The following is a 15,222-nucleotide window of genomic DNA, read 5'->3' as shown; positions in this document are numbered from 1 at the left end:
GGGACTGGCTGAGTTGACCTGGCACCTGGGCCCCTGACTCCTGCCCTGGGTCCCCCGCCTTGGCTCCAAGATTCCAAGTCGGTGACCAGCTGACTTGAGCCACAAAAAGAGGGCCCATCCAGAGTTGAGTATTTGCGCCAGATACCGTGTGGCCTGCAAAGCTGAAAATATTTTCCACCTGGCCCTTCACGGAAGCAGCCTGCTGGCCCCTGGCTTAAGCCATCGTTAATCAGGTTGTCGGTGCTTTGCCGCCGAGGCAGGCAGGGCAGGGAGCTGGAAAGTCCTCATTCTGTGTCGTTTGGTGACCACTCCTTCCGCCATGCCCTTGCCCACGGTGGCGCGCTGTGCGTTCCTCTCGGGTCGAGTACCTCTGCCTGCCGACATACTATTTGGCCAAGTGATTGCTACCTTCCTGGGCCCGGCCACGTTTGTTTACATCGGTTATCACGGTCAATCCTCTCATCTGCCCTCTGATTGGGGAGAGGTACTGGCAGATATCAAATAATGAAAAACACCGGAGGGGAAAAAAAGAGGGGCCATCACAGCTCCGGGCCCAGTGGCCCTCTGGGGATGGCCATTTGCTTGGGGCACCTCTCCGGGGGTCCCACCCCACTCCTGCTCTCGAGAGCTGCCCGCATGTTTGGACGTTTGATGTGGACCGACACCAGAGGGGTCTGCAAGCAGCCAGGGTGTACTCCTTGCAAGGAATGTCCCTGATGAGGCCACCAGAGGAGGTGGGAGGAGCCGCTCTGGAGATGGGGTTCCCAGGCCCGGGCCCTGGACTTAGGAGTGAAAGACACGGGCACTGGCCTGTCCCCAGGAAGCCAGCCCACTGAGGAGGGTTGCATCTGCTGCCATCGAGGCTCCACGGCGGCCGAAGGGCCTCTTCCCCCGTGTGGCACACCGTCACCCTGCCGGGGTGAAAGCTCAGCTTGGCAATGCGCTCCGGGGGGGATTTGGTGACACGCCGAGCCTCTGTTTACCCGTCTGCAACATGGGACAGGGAGCAGAGCCGCCTGAGGCGGGCCCCTCTCGTGAGCTGACACAGGGTTCGGTCGTCGGTGCTTGGTGCACACCTGGAGTTGGGTAAAGGCAGCGGCGTGCTCCCGTTGTCCTCTTCTGGGCTGTGGGGAGCCCTGGGGTGTGTGGGAGGTGGGTTCCCCCGGCGGATCTGGCCCCACGGAGCCGGCCTGCCTGCCGGCCCCCCTGCACCTGCCTTGCGCTCTGGAATAGCTGCAGGGCCGAGGCGGAGCCCAGCGCTGGAGGACGGCTGAGGCCCCCGCGGGCTGTGGGGAGCCCGGCTGCCCGGGCAGGGTGGGCTGGGGGTGTCCTCCTCGGCCTGCCAGGCAGCCAGCTCAGGGGCGACCAACACAAGCAAACCCAGAGAAAACTGCCTCCGGGCTCAAGCTGCCGGCGGGCATGGGTGTGCGTGAGGGCGAGTGCCCGCGTGAGCTTGTGAGGATGAACGTGTGAGAGCCTCTGAGTGTGCGCGTGTGCCTGTGTGAGTACCCGAGGACGCGGGGGGGGGGGGGCAGGCATGAGGGACTCTGTGCGAATAACTGTGGGAGGGGGCATGTCCCTGTGTGGCAAGAACTGAATGCGCGCGCAAGTGCAAATGAGTGTGCGTGAGCCTGTGTGTGTGACTGGGTGACTGTGCCTGCGTGTGAGTGTTGTGTGAGTGTGTCAGTGAGCGTGCGCGCACGCATGTGTGAGCGCGTGAGCAGGGGCGTGTGTGCAGTGCAGCATGTGTGAGGAGATGCGTGTGAGTGAATGTGTGTGTTTGAGTGTGTCCAAGTGAGCGCGTCTATACCAGCGTGTGAGGAGTGGACATGTGTGAGGGTGTGCGTGTGTGGGTGGGTACAGGTGTCTGCACCCGGCTTCAGCCGTGCTCACGGTCATCTCTGGGCACCTGCTAGTGCGCTGACATTTGGGGGTCACCCGCTCGCAGAACCTGCTGGAAGTTTCGGGTCCGCTTTGGCAACAAGCCTTCGGATGTCCGTCCTCCCTACCTTGGCAGGACCGTTTCCAGCCATCCCCAACCCCCCATCGTCCACTGGGGTCCTGGTCCCCTTGTTGCAAATCTTCCACCCAGCTGCACACCCCATTTCACCACTGGAGAGACCCCCCCCAAGGGCCGGGGTTGGTGTGCCGGTCACGGTCACCTGCTCGGGCTCCCAGGTGCCCAGGTCCCCAGTTTCCAGGCGCGCCCGCCCCCACTCGGCCGGGACCCTGGGGCGGCAGCCCCCGGCACGCCGGGGGGGACACAGAAGGGCGCACGGCTGCGCGTGGCTCGGGAGCCCCGCGGCCCCCGCCCCGCGCCGCGCCGCCCCCCCGCTCCCTCCTCCTCCTCCCTCCTCCTCCTCCCCCCCCCCCCCCCCGCTCCTCCCTCCCCCTCCCTCCCTCCGCGCTCAGAGCTGCGGCTGGAGCTGAGCGCGCCGCGTCGGCCGCCGCCGCCGGTGCGGAGCGTGGGGCGCACTCGGCCGCAGCCTCGCCCGCCGCGGAGGGTCGCGCCCCGGCGCTGCCGGCCAGGTGGCCCTCTGCCCGAGCCTTTCCACGCTGGGAGCGGATTGCCGCCCACCGGGCGCCCGCCCGCCCGCGACAGCGCCCGCCGGAGAGCCGAGGCCGCAGTGGCGGCCGTGCCCGTGGCCGGGTAAGTGGCGCCCTGGGCGCGCGGGCGCCGCCGGGGTGGGCGCCGGGAGCCGGCGCGGGCGCGGGGCGGAAGGGCGGCCCGGCAGGTGGCGCGGCCCCTGCAGGTGGGCGACGCGGGTCCCCGCCCGCGGCACCTGCGCCCCTCGCTGGGCCTGCGTGTCCTTGCGGCGCAGCGGCCGCGCGTCACCCGGGGGCCCCGGCCGGCGGGCAGCGCCCCGCACCCCGCATCCCGCGCGCACGCGCGCCCTCGTTTGCGGAGAAAGGCCACTCGGGGGCTGCGGGCGAGGTGGCCAGGCCAGGGAGCGGGTGGGCACGGCGGGGGGCGTCGGGCCTGGGCCGGGAGTCCGGCCCCCGCGCACGCACCTTCTCGGCTACTGGCGGCCCCCTCTCCCTGCGCCCTAACACTGTGTCATCCTCGCCTGACACAAGGTCTGAGGAGCCCTTGCCAGTCCACACGCCCGCCGGTGACCCCACCACTGGCACCACACTTGGGTCCCTCCTTCTCCATCTCTGCATCCACGGCTGTCCTGCCCCTCCTCACCTGTGTGACCTTGGACAGATGGATTTTCCCGGCGCCGCCTCAGTTTTCCCAAGGGTCAATGCTCTGGGTTTAGGATTTTAGAATTCCGAGTGGCTGGAGTCGCACACCCGGAGGGGGGTCTTCCCCTGCCACCAGCCATCTCTCTCCCCGGGACCTGGTGGCTCTCCTTCCGCTGGCCACCGCAAGGCTCCGCAGGGGCAGTGGGATGCACGGCGGGGGCAGTGCAGGACTGGAGGGACTCTGCGAGGGCGCCGAGGGCAAGGGCTGAGCAAGGGGCTGGGCGAGTGGGGAAACCCTCGGGGGGCAGGGCAGGGGCTGGACCCCCCCTCACTGGACGCTTTCCCCTCCCTGGCCAGCTCCAGTGAGTGGGGGCACTCCAGCAGCCCTAAAGCACGTCCCTGCCTGCTGCCAGATCAGGTCCAGCCTGTCCCCAGCTGGCTCCCATCCCGATCTCGCCATGCACCCTACGGACCCTTGGACGCCAGGTGCCCCCACCAGCGTCCTTGCTCTCACCCCCTGCCATCGCCCCTCGGGGGGCTGCTGGCATCCTGACGGTGCTCCCTCGCCCATCTCCACTGACTGCCCAAGAGCCCAGGTGACCTTGACCTCGTGGAATTTTATCATCACCTGGTGAGGGAGGCAAAACTTGGAGTTCTGTCCCCCATCTTTCAGACGGGCAAGTGAGGCACGGAGCAGGGAAGGGACTTAGCCCCGTGTCGCTGGAGTGGATGGAGGCCCCTTCCCTGGCCTGAGCGGGGGTGGGGGCAGCACAGTCGAGTCTAGCCCCCACCTCCCGAGGGCCGCCCATGTGCCAGGCGCTGCTCTCGGCGCGTTCCGGGTCACTCGTCAGAGGAGGAAACCAAGGCCCAGGGAGGCGAAACTTGCAAGGTCATGCGGCCAGTCCGGCTGAACCCCACCCACATGGCCCCTGGGAAAGGGGGCTAGGGAGCTGCCCCGTCGCCATGGACTTGGCCGAGGCTGGGCTGGGGGTCAGAGGGTGGAGAGTGGAGCCGGCTGGGAGGGGCTGGGCAGCTGCGGCTCCGGGGCGGCTGATGGTCCCCGCCGCCGGCCTCCAGGTGGGGGAGGGCCAAGGGCGCCTGCTCTGCCTGGTCCCCGCACAGCCCTGCCAGAGGGTTCGCGCTCTGGCCCCCGGGGGGGGGGCGGGGGCAGTGCAGGCAGATGGAAGCAGGGCGGGCGTGGGAAGGGGCTCTGAGCAGAGCCAGGAGGAGAGGCAGTCCTGGGGGACAGGAGAGCCCCGGTTAGGGGCTGCACTGGGGAGAGCTGCGCCAAGGGGGCGCCTCCACGGGGGGCTTGCCCGGTGGCCCGTACAGGCCAGGGAGGGCCGGCAGGGGTGGCGAGGGGGTCTTGGGCTCTGGCTCCGGCTCTGCACCCCACTGTCTCCTGGCAACCTTGGACAAGTCCCTTTGCTGCTCGGGGCCACGCGGGGTGGGAGGGGGCCTCCGCAGCCCCTGTGCACTGGCATTTCAGCATCCCGGAGCCGCCCAGGTTGAATCATGCCCGAGGCGAGCGGGCTGAGGCCGGCCTGGGAGCCGGCGAGTGGGCTCCACCCCAGCTCTTCTCCCCACACCCAGGGCACAGGTCAGCGTGGGGAAGGGCCCCTGGCCTGCCCATGGCCTTGCACCCCGCCGCCCCATCCTACTCCCTTCAGTTTTCAAACTGCCGGTTTGCATGTTGTTTAAAAGGTAGCTCTTGTCCCCATCAGAGGTGACAGCACCTCCAGCAAAGCCGGTAGGGGCGACAGTAATAATGCTATTTGCCTCATGCCCAGGGCCCTTCTAAGCCCGTCACAGTCGTCGCCTCCCTCGGCGGAGACAACGACCTGGTGAAGCAAGTGCTGTTACGATCCCATTTCACAGATGAGATGGCTGAGGCCCAGAGAGGTTGGGTGATGGGCCGGAGGTCACACAGCGAGTCCGCAGGAATACTGGGAGTGGGCCACGGGCCGCCGGGCTCCTGAGCCCAGCCTGTGCGCGGCCACTCAGCTGAGGTCTCGAGAAGTCTGCAGAGCTCGGTGGAGGGTGCAGGGCCCTCTGTGAGCCGGGTATCAGGCGCTTCCCGCCCTGTCAGGGTGAGCCTGGGGTTCATGGAAAGACTCTGCAGCATGGAAACCAAAGCCCCCGAGTGTCCCCGTCCATCTTCGAAGGAAAACAGCCAGAGCTTGGATTTCTATCAGTCCAAACTGAGTTGGGCAATGATCCACTTTTCCAGAAGTCTTCCAGGCTGCCCCTCCGGGGCGTCGCTGGAGGGATGGGGACCTGACCTGTGGCCCCAGAAACCGACCACCAACCTGCCCAGGGCATGCTGCCCATGAGAAGCCCCTCCCCCCGGGCCATCTCTGTCACGGGCCCAGGTGCCAGGCTCAGGCTGTGACTTTGCAGCAAGCCCTCCGCCGCGCCCAGGGCTGGGTGGGCAGAGAACTGGCATGTGCCGCTGTCTCCTCCCCAGCTCGGGCATTTCCCAGAAGGCCACTCATTGAGCCGGGGCCCCGGCTCCCCTTCGGTCCCCTGCAGGCCGCCCTGGTGAAGCTGGCAGAAGCCGGGCCAAGTGGCGCCCGGCTGGCAAGTCCTCCCCTGCCTGGGTACCTTCTGTTCGGTAGGAGGTGCTGGAAGTGGGCCTGCGAGTGCCGCCTGCAGAGAAGGATTTGAGCCCACACATCATCAGGACAGGAAGACGGAGGGAAGGCGGGGCCAAGGGGAGGGGGCTGGAAATTAGGGAAAAGCTTCCCCTGAGCCGCGGAAGCCAAATGTCCTTGGCTGTCCAAGGCAGGAAAGGGGGACTAGGCCAAGGTCACAGGGCAGAGCCACAGGGTGAGGGTATTTGCCGGAGGCCTCGCTTTGAGCAGAAGAGGTTGCGCGAGACTTGGGACCCAATCAAAGTTTTACAAAGTGGATCCTGTTGTCAGTGCCCTTGGGGGGTGGGGGGGCACCTGACTTAAGGGGGTCCCAGGCAGGCTGGGGTTGTTTTATAGGCCAGTCCCTTGAGAAAAGGGCAACCCTTGGATTCAAATGAGAGGATCTTTTCCAAAGTCTTTCTAGAGTGGTGCTGTCCAATCTGGTAGCCCTTAGCTACATATGGCTATTCAAATTTAAATGAAATAAAACTCAAAAGAAAAATAGCTCCTCGGTCTCAGCAGACACATCTCAGGGGCTCAGTAGGCACACGTGGCTAGTGGCTACTGGCTCTGGGCGGCACAGATAGGGGACACTTCCGTCTCTCCGGAAAGTTCCGTCGCATGGCCTGGCTTTCAAGAAAATGCTGACCCGAGCCCTCCCAGTCCCTGGCTGGCCCCCAGGGCAGGCTCTCCCAGAGACCCACCTGGAAGAGAAGCCCCCGAAGCGTTCTCAGCCCTCGTGGGCCTTGGCAGAGCTGTCCCGGGAGGGCATAGCGTTTCCTGGTGGCCTCAGAGTCAATCCAGCCTTGCGGGGAAGACGGTGGGGTGCCCCACCCAGATCTCTTGTGTGCCAGCCCCTGTGCTTGCCTCTGGTCACACAGAACACTGCCTTCTGGGAGCTCACCTGCTTTGTCCAAGAACCCCCGACAACCCACTTCCGTGGGCTCAGGCCCCCAACCCGAGCCCAGCCTCCCAACCCGCCTGGATGGAGACCCGCCGAGGGCCCATCCTGGCCAGACAACCCTGACCCCCGCCATGGCCTAGGGCATCCTCACCCCTGCCTCTGTCTCTAAAAGGAGAGGGCGGGAAACCTCAGCGCAGCCCCGCCCTCGCCCGGGCGCCCCTGCCGGTCTGGACGTTCCGGGCGCCTTGGCCGGCGAGCCCGCCTCTCCAGCTCAGGGCTGCTGGGCCAGCAGGATGAAAAGGCCCCCCATTTCAAGGAGCAGCCCGCAGAGCACTGGGGAAGGCGGTCCCCACCACCACGGCCCCTGGCCTGGCCGCCCGCTGCTTCGCCAGATCAGGCCGCACTTCCGTTCTAATCAGGCTCCTGCGCAGTGGAAGGAGCGGGGTGCAGCCGCAAAACCCAGTGTCCAGCAGCCGAATGGAACGGCACCGTCAAGGCCAAGGCTGGAGGGAGCATGTGCCCAGATGGGCCAGGCTGCTGCTGGCATGCCTTACGCCGTGTTTCTCTCTTCCCATTGAAAACAATGTTCCGAACCCAGATGCTCGGCATAGAAAATTCATAAAACACAGAGAAGTCCGAGAAATTGGACTCCCCGCCCCTAATCCTATCGCCAGGATGCAAGTTGGCATTCTCCTTATATCGTATTTGTTTCCGGTCCTTTCTTGCTGCACAGGCTATTTCTTTTCACATTACTGTAATTATGCCATGGGGACAATTGTGTAATCTTTTTTTTTTTTTTTACTTAACAGAAGCATTTTCTTTATTAATATGATTGTTTCCTAAGTGAATATATATATATATTTTTCAAAATGGACATAGTTAATTCTTTAAGCTTATGGAAGTAGCAAGTGCTTATTGGGAAAATGAGTAGGTCGGTTGACCTGCATGGAGAAGAAATGTCAAATGAGCTCTCAGTCATTTGCCAGCTGCTTATCAAGCACCTAGGATGGATTCGGACCGTTGTGGGTGCGGTAATTATAATTTTTAATGGATGAATAATATTCTCTCAAGAGACTGGAATTCGCTTAATTATTTGGCTATTTTGGGAAATCCAGGCGGTCGGATTGGTTTCACTCTTTGGCGTGCCGCTGTGACGAGCCACTTGGTGCGTTGTCGCTTGCCCTGAACCCAGATGGTAACCTTTCTAAGGCTCTGCACAGGTTCCTCCAGAATAATCTCCAAAAGGGTCTTTTCAGGGCTTGGAAAAGCTCCCTGCTTTGGGTATTATAATCAAACAACCTGCCATCATTCCGGAGGTGAAAAAATAGGAACTTTAGTTTCTGGGTTTTTTACTTGCTGGTGAGTGTGAGCACAGGTTGATTACTTGTATCTCTCCCTCTCTCTCCTCCTCCTCCTCCTCCCCTTAGCGCATTGTCTGTTCCTAACATTTATTTATTAAGGTCTTCATGTTCCTCTGGTGGGTTCAAGTAAGCTATATATCCTAAAGATAGTGACAATTTAGCATATTTGTTGCAGATAATATGAACCTCCTTGTTCTTTGCCTTTTTATTTTTTTTCAGGCAAAGGTGAACAATTTTCTGTCTCGCAGTTTTCGGTGATTTCTTCCATTGCTTCTAGGCTTGCAAAGTCTCTTACAGAAATCAGAGGACTACTTGTCTCTGGGGCGTGTGTGTGCGGGCGCACGCGGGTGGGCGAGCGGTTTCATTTCTAAGGTGGTTAACTCTGTAATCCAGGTGTTGGCAGACTTCTACCGTACCGGGCTGGCGAGTAAATGCTCTCGGCTTTGTGGGCCTGAATCTGCCGTTGCGGCGTGCAAGCGGCCAGACGCCAGGCACAGGCGGATGGGCGTGGATGCGTGCCAATAAAACTTTATTCACAAAAGCCCGTGGCTGCTGGGTTTGGTCCTCGGGCCATAGTTTTGCCCACCCCTGTTTAACCCCTAGGAGACCTGTAGGTGAGGATCTAAGGTACAGCGTTTCCCAGACCGCTGACCCGCTGTCACCATTTCTTTGGTCGAATAACCTGCTCCCTGGCTCGCTCGTGACGCCTCCTTCCCGTCCGTGATAGGGCCTGCTTCTAGGCTGTCCATCCGGTCGCGCTGAGCTGGCTGCATGTCCCTGCGCCAGTGACGTGCTCTTGACTCGTGTCTTGCACCTTCTGATCTCTGGAGTGCAGGTCCCCTTCGGTCATCTTCAAACAAACCCCCCCTGTGCTTCTGGCTTGCTGCTGCTTCCCGGGAGCGTGAGGCCCATTCGATCAAGTCCCCCTTCCGCCCCCTCCCAAACAAGCGCTGGGGGGGGGAGGGTGTTCCCGAACAGCAGGCCCCGAGGGCAGGAGGGGGTGTCGGGAGGAGGGTGGGCACGTGAGCAGAGGCCTAGGTGAGCCGGGCAATGCCAGCTGCTCCTGATGAGGACAGAGAAAAACGAGCCCGGCCACCCTGGAGGAGATGGCAGGATACGGCAGGCGGCTGATGGCACTCTCCGATAGCGCCGCCGCTGACCTCCAGCCAGGGGCCTTTGTCCTTCCCCTTCTCTCTTTGGAGGCGCAGTTTTGCTTACCCCAAGGGAGGAAGGTAAAAAATAGCCAGCGGCTCCCTGCTTGCCACCCCACCTGGTCAGTGCCTCTGCCCCAGGGAGCCCCGACACCCACAGCTCCTTCCACGCTGGCGTTCCCACGTAGGACTGGACACCAAACTCTGAACCCGGGGGAAGAAACCTGGAGTGGTGGGCTCCTGGCCGAACCCCTATTTCCACAGCGCCCGGGGTGGGGGGTGAAGGTGGGGTCCCAGGAGCCGCGCTCCTCAGTGGGGGCCGCGCAGGGAGGGAGCCCCCGCCCCAGAGCGGGCGGCCTGGGGGTGCACTGGGCACCTGCTGCCCAGGCCGGGCGAATGCTGGGGCGTCCCTCGGGCCCCCCAGGAACGGGGCCTGGCCCCTCCCCCTGCTGTGCTGGGTCCCCCTGTCCCCACCCGGCACCTCAGCTCCGTTCCTCCTTCAAGGCTCTGGGTCCAAATGGCCGGCTGTGGTTTGGAGCCCAGGTCCAGGAGGGAGGGCCATGGCCCCCCCGGTGGGTGGCCCCCCCCGGCGCCTCCTGAGTCCCTGTGGGTCATGCGAGCGGCCGGCTGGGGCAGCACCTGCCGTCGGCAGGAAGCTTCTGGGGGGTGGGCTCGTCCTCTGCCCTGGCGTCCCGCTGAGGGGAAGGCCCGTGAGGATGTGACAATTGGGGGGGGGCAGCTGGCCCCCTCACCCTCCAATCTCTGTCCATGGAGAAGGACCTGCGGTTACAGCCCAGCGATCATCGCAGGTGGCCCTGGGTCCCCTCGTCTCCAGGTGGGGGTGGGGTCTCCCCCAGGGGAGGAGTGCAGGGGCCAGCATGCTGGGCAGAGAGTCCTGGGGTGTCCCCGTCCCCAGCCCCTTCCCGGGGGGTGCCTTTTGTAGCACCCCCTGCCCTCAGCGACCGTCTGTCCCCGAGCAGGCCGAGGACCAGAGGGAGGGGCCCAGCTGGGTGCCCCACAGGTCCGGGGCGAGCAGGGGGCTTTTGCACAGACACACAAACCTAACAAGGGGTGAGACTCGAAACGCCCCTGGCGTTGGCATGGTGTCCTGGTGGCCGCCTCTTGAGGTGAGCTGGCCGCGGCCCCCGTCCTTCCCTCTGGGCCCTGCAAGAGTTTCGTGACGCCCCACGTGGGCTTTGCTAGAAACAGTTCTTAAGGGCCACTCTCCTCCCCCTCCGTGGGCTCTTTGGGCCACGGTCAGCCTGGAGAACTTTCCAGGCCCCAGAAGGGCAGCTCACCTTGACTCTCTGTTTGAGTCTGAGCTCGCCTTCTCTGTTCCACCTGGCACCAAGGCCGCCCCCTCCAATGAGTGCACAAGGCTGGGGTCTTTTCGAGGGGCTCTGCATGGCTTGCAGGGAGGCAGGCAGGGAGAGCGCCCTCAAACGCCTGCCTCCCTGTCGTGCTCAGGCCCTCTGTGACCTGAGGGCTCTGGGGGACCTGACCAGCTTCCCTACCCCTGGGGTCCCCGCAGTGACAGTCCTGGCCCTGTGGGTGACTCGGCCAAGCGTCCTGGGCCCCGTGACTTGAGGTGTGACTCTAACCTCTGGCCAAGCCGGGTTCCGCTAGGAAAAAATGGATGGATGCCTCCTCTGCCAGGAACTGGGGACCATTTGGGTGAGGGTGACAGGGGTGCTAGGCCCTCGCAGCCCACGTGTCCCCAGCCACATGCCAGGGGCCTGGCCTCAGGACCCTTTCACAGGCCCCCAGGAAATGGCCTCTTTCCCTGACAGACCCTTTGCCCACCTGATCTTGACCCCAGAGTCCTCCCAAGGACTCAGGGCTGTTTCCGGAAACCAGATGCCTCCCCAGCCCCCACCTCACCCTGGGATCGGGCCCCCTGGAGCTGTTGCCCAGGACGACACCGCTTGGGGACGTGTGTCCTGGCAGTCCCTGCGGCTCATCACAGCCCCTCAGGGCTGGAAGAGCTCTGCCCCATGGGCCAACAGTGCCTTGTGGCCTCTAGCTGCCCGTCATTTCCTTAATTACCTGTTTAGGCCTTGGCTACTTCCGGAGGCTGGGAGCTGGCTCCCGGAACTGGAAGCTGGCAGGGCAGGCAGCACGGCACCACGGACAGAGTCGGGAGATCTGGGGGAGCTGGGCTCCCCCCAACCCCGGTGACCTAGAAGCTGCTCCTTTGGCCTCTGTGCAAATGGGGAGCCGTGTGAGTGGGGCTCTAGAGGACGCTTCCGTCCTCAGGTGGGGCACCTCTGCCCATCCCCGCCCCCTGTGGCCCCCGTGCTCTGCCCCTTTCTAAGCCGGAGGCACGTGCCCGAGGCCAGCCACGGCGCCCGGCGGCCCCCACCGCCACCGGGACCACTGGCCCACTCTGCCAGGAGGGGCCGTCCAGGCCAGGCCAGGTCCCTCCTGCCAGTCACCTGCTCTCCGGGGCATGGCAAGCGGGTCTGAGCGCCAGCATCGCCACGCAGGAGGGGGCGCGTGTGGGAGGGTGGCGCTGGGTGAAGGAGAAGGGGGCGTCGCTGGCTGGCCGGGCTCCCTGCTGCAATGCAGCTCTCTCCTGGAGCAGCTCGGCTGTAATTGGATAATTAGTGCCACTATGTTTCCTGCCCGGCGGGCCTCACTCTCCTGCTCCCTGGCGCTCTCGCCTCCTCTGGCAGGAAACAAATGGCTCTTCTTCCTTCCTCCGGGTAGAGCCAGGGCCCCGGTGACACCTCCAGGTCCCTTCCGGAAAGGGGCTTCTGACTTCCCTTCTGGGACCCAAGGTGGCGGGGGCTGGGAGGGCCACCTTGGAACGGGCTGCCCTTACAGTGCCCAGTGCTCACCTGGACACTGAGAAGGGTCCCACATGGGGTCAGCCCCTGGCTAAGCGGGGGGCTGTGGTGTAGCCCCCTTCCCCAGCTGGCAGAGCCTGGTCCTGACCTTGGAACTCTGGGTCCCAAGCGGCGAGCGTGACTTGGCCTGGGTCTCAGCCCGTGCCCCTCAGATAATCCACTGGGCCCTGGTCTCCGTTGGCACGGGTTGGGAGGAGCCTGGGAGGCAGAGGGCGGTGCTCCAGGAGGCGTCAGGTCCCTCTGGGGGAGCTGGGACCTCCCTGGGGGCGGGGGCCTGACCTAGGGCACCAGGCTGCTGTAGGCCTCCCCGGAGCTGCTGGGCAGACAGGTGACGTCCGCGCCTTCCTGAGTCCAGAAATAGGGCAGGGCTGGTCCCCAGCTCCTTGGGAAAAGGCAGCAGGGAGGAGGGGCAGCCAGGGTCACGGCAAGAGGCAGCGCTGCCCTGGGATGGGCATGGAGGGTGTGGGGGCAGGCTGCACGTCAGCAGGGCCCCCTGAGGACTTCCTAGGTGGGCCAGGCAGGGGGAGGCTGCAGTGAGGAGGAACGATGGCCAGTTTCACTGGTGAAACAGCGGAGGTACAGAGAGGCCAAGTAACTTCAGCTGGCTCACACAGCACCCAGCAGCAGCTCCACTTCCGACTAAGTGGGACGAGGACGGGGTTCCTAGCTAGCCACTGGTTCTGGTCACACGTTCGTTGCTGTTCTGGGCTTTGTGGAGCAGGCACTGGGATCCTGGGCAGAAGGCTCTGGAGCCAGACCTCCTGAGCGCACATTGGCCTCTGCTGCTTGCGGGCTGCGTGACCTCGAGTAAGCCCCATCACCTCTGTGCGCCAGCTGCTTCACCTCTAACCTGAGGATAATCACCATCCCTGCCCGTGGGGAAGAGTGAATGTGACAGTTCCAGCAAGGTTGCCTGGCTGCCTATTATGAAATTGGCTATCATGGTCTCTCTTCTCCCTTCTGCTTTGGCTAGAACTTCCAGGACACCAGCAAATGATCCAAGTGAGAGGGAGCCCAGCTTCAGACTGCCATGTGCCCCAGAGAGCCCATTTAAGTGTGAGGATTTGGTAGGTCATGGAAACTTCTGGAGAAGTCTCCTGGCTCTCCCAGAACTAGAGCTGGATCTTGGCACAGAGTTAAGACTGGGGCAGAGTTGGCTACTGAGGCCTATGTTCCCCCATACACCTCTGAATTACTCAGGATAATTAACAGAGACCCAACATAATCGTGGCTTACACAAGAGAGAAGTCGAGTTCTTTTTCACCCAATAGTCTAGGTGGGCATCCTAGGGCTGGTATAATGGTCATCAAGGATCCCGCCTCCTTTTGTTTGTTGCTCTGCCATCCTCAGCCTGTGGCTTCCGTGAGCAAGGTAGGGCAAGACGGCTGCTCCAGCTCCAGTCTTCGCATCTGCATTCCAGCCCACAGGAAGGAGGGGAAGGGCAGGGGAGAACACATTCTTTTCCTGTAAGGACACAGCCCTTGTCCATATCATTTGTGCTTTCCTTCTCTTGGCCAGAACCTAGTCGCCTGGCCGTACCTAGCTGCAAGGGAGTCGGGGCAATGCCATTGTGAGCTGGACCGCAGCATGTAGGAAGGGGAGGGAAGTTATTGGGGAACGTCCAGCACCTGCCTGTCCCAACATCCTTGGGGTTTGTTACCACCTCGCCTACTGGAACTTCCCCATCTTGGCCAAGTGATCTGGCCTTTCCCTCTGAGGAAACCAACCGGAGCCTTCCGGGCCATCCCCTGTGCCAGATGAGCCAGCGGTGCCTGGACTTGGCTCCTGGGGGAGGGGCCTTTCCAGCACCCCAAGGGTCCCAGGCACCACCCCCAGGTCTGGGATCTGCAGCTCTCAATCAGACCCGAGGGCTGGCCCCTCACTGAGCCACCGGGCTCCCAGGAATCTAGAGCGTCATGTTCCTCTGGATTCCAGAATCCTCCATGGCCAGAGCCTCCTCAGCATGGACTTCCAGTGCCCCGAGCCCCTGCGCCTCTGACCTCCTCCAGGCCTGAGGAGGTCGAACAGGTGGTCCCGGTGCCCGTGTGCCAGCCTGACGGGTGGGGGGCAGGGGCGAGGGGCTGGAGAGGGGCACCATGGCAGCGGGTGGGCGCCCCTCTCCTGGGATGATTGCTTGCGCCAAAAGCTGTTCCTGACGCGACAGCCACTGGTGCCAGGAACAGGGAGGACTGGGGAGGGGAAGAAGGGCCGGAGCAGGCTGCCTGGAGGGGGGGCGCCTGTCCCTTTAAATCTGTTTTCTCGGGTTTTATTTCCTTCTTTTTTCCCATCCCCCTCTCTCCACCGGCACAAGTGGTGGAGCCGTGAGGGCCCAGGAGCTGCAGTGACGGTGCCTCTGAAATATTAATGAGGCTGCTGCCAGCCTCAGCTCCCTGCCGCCCTCCTTCCCTCCGGGCTGCACGCAGGCCTCCTCCTTGGACCCCTCCTCTCCCCTACCTGGTGGTTGCCCAGGTGCGTCAGAGGGGAGGGCAGGCGTAGGGAAATGACCGAGGCGGGCACCGGCTCCTCCGGCTTCTACCTGCTGGGGGCGTAAGCCAGGCCCAGGAGCGGCTGCCGGCCGGGGGTCCCCGGAGAGCACCCTTTGCCTCCCCCAGGTGCCCCGTCATCCCGCCAGCCAGCTGGTCCCACGGCCTGCCCCCCCTCCCCCCCGAGAGCTGGCCGCCCCTGCCCGGGGCTCACCTGGGCCACCTTCCCCTGGCGCAGGATGCCCTTTTCCCACGGTTGTCCCCAGTTTACAGAGAGGGGGGCTGAGGGCCCGGCGACCCGGACGCCTCCCCCCACAGAGACCCCCGTCCTTGCAGGTGGGTGGTGGGCGGAGGCCGCCACAGGGCGATGTTTCCAGAATGAACCCCGGGGCCAGCTGATGCTCAAGAGTTGGGAGCTGTGATTGTAGACGGCACTGGCATTCCGTTCCCTGTCCACCGTCTCCTCTGCGGAGGTGAGGCTGGGTAGCCTCACCTGGAGGGGCCAAGGAGCTGAGCTTCGCAGGGCATCACAGGAGGGTCCCGGGCCTGGGTGGCCGTGACTCACCTCGGGACGGCTGGGGTCGAGGATCACTGAACCCTCCCGAGACTCCATTTCCCCTTCTGTGACATGGGGAGAAGGTTCAGGAGGGAC

The 15,222-nt window shown here is 63.5% G+C and overlaps 1 protein-coding gene across 4 annotated transcripts in view; it reads left to right on the top strand.

Annotated features, from left to right (window-relative positions):
- Nucleotides 1-2,406: 2,406 nt before the first annotated feature.
- The window catches only part of ATP2B3 (ATPase plasma membrane Ca2+ transporting 3), a 60,778-nt gene continuing 47,962 nt past the window's right edge, over nt 2,407-15,222 (top strand). For 2 of the 4 annotated variants that reach the window (XM_058292166.1, XM_058292167.1), the window contains exon 1: nt 2,407-2,650. The gene's annotated coding sequence lies outside the window, so the exon portion shown is untranslated. The remainder of the gene's footprint in view (nt 2,651-15,222) is intronic. The other 2 variants (XR_011647925.1, XM_058292165.1) reach the window with 1 other exon arrangement.

This window comes from Dasypus novemcinctus, chromosome X (assembly GCF_030445035.2).
Source record: "Dasypus novemcinctus isolate mDasNov1 chromosome X, mDasNov1.1.hap2, whole genome shotgun sequence".
Lineage (NCBI taxonomy): Eukaryota > Metazoa > Chordata > Mammalia > Cingulata > Dasypodidae > Dasypus > Dasypus novemcinctus.
The sequence above is the reverse complement of the archived record's forward strand: the minus strand, read 5'-3'. Positions and strand labels throughout refer to the sequence as shown.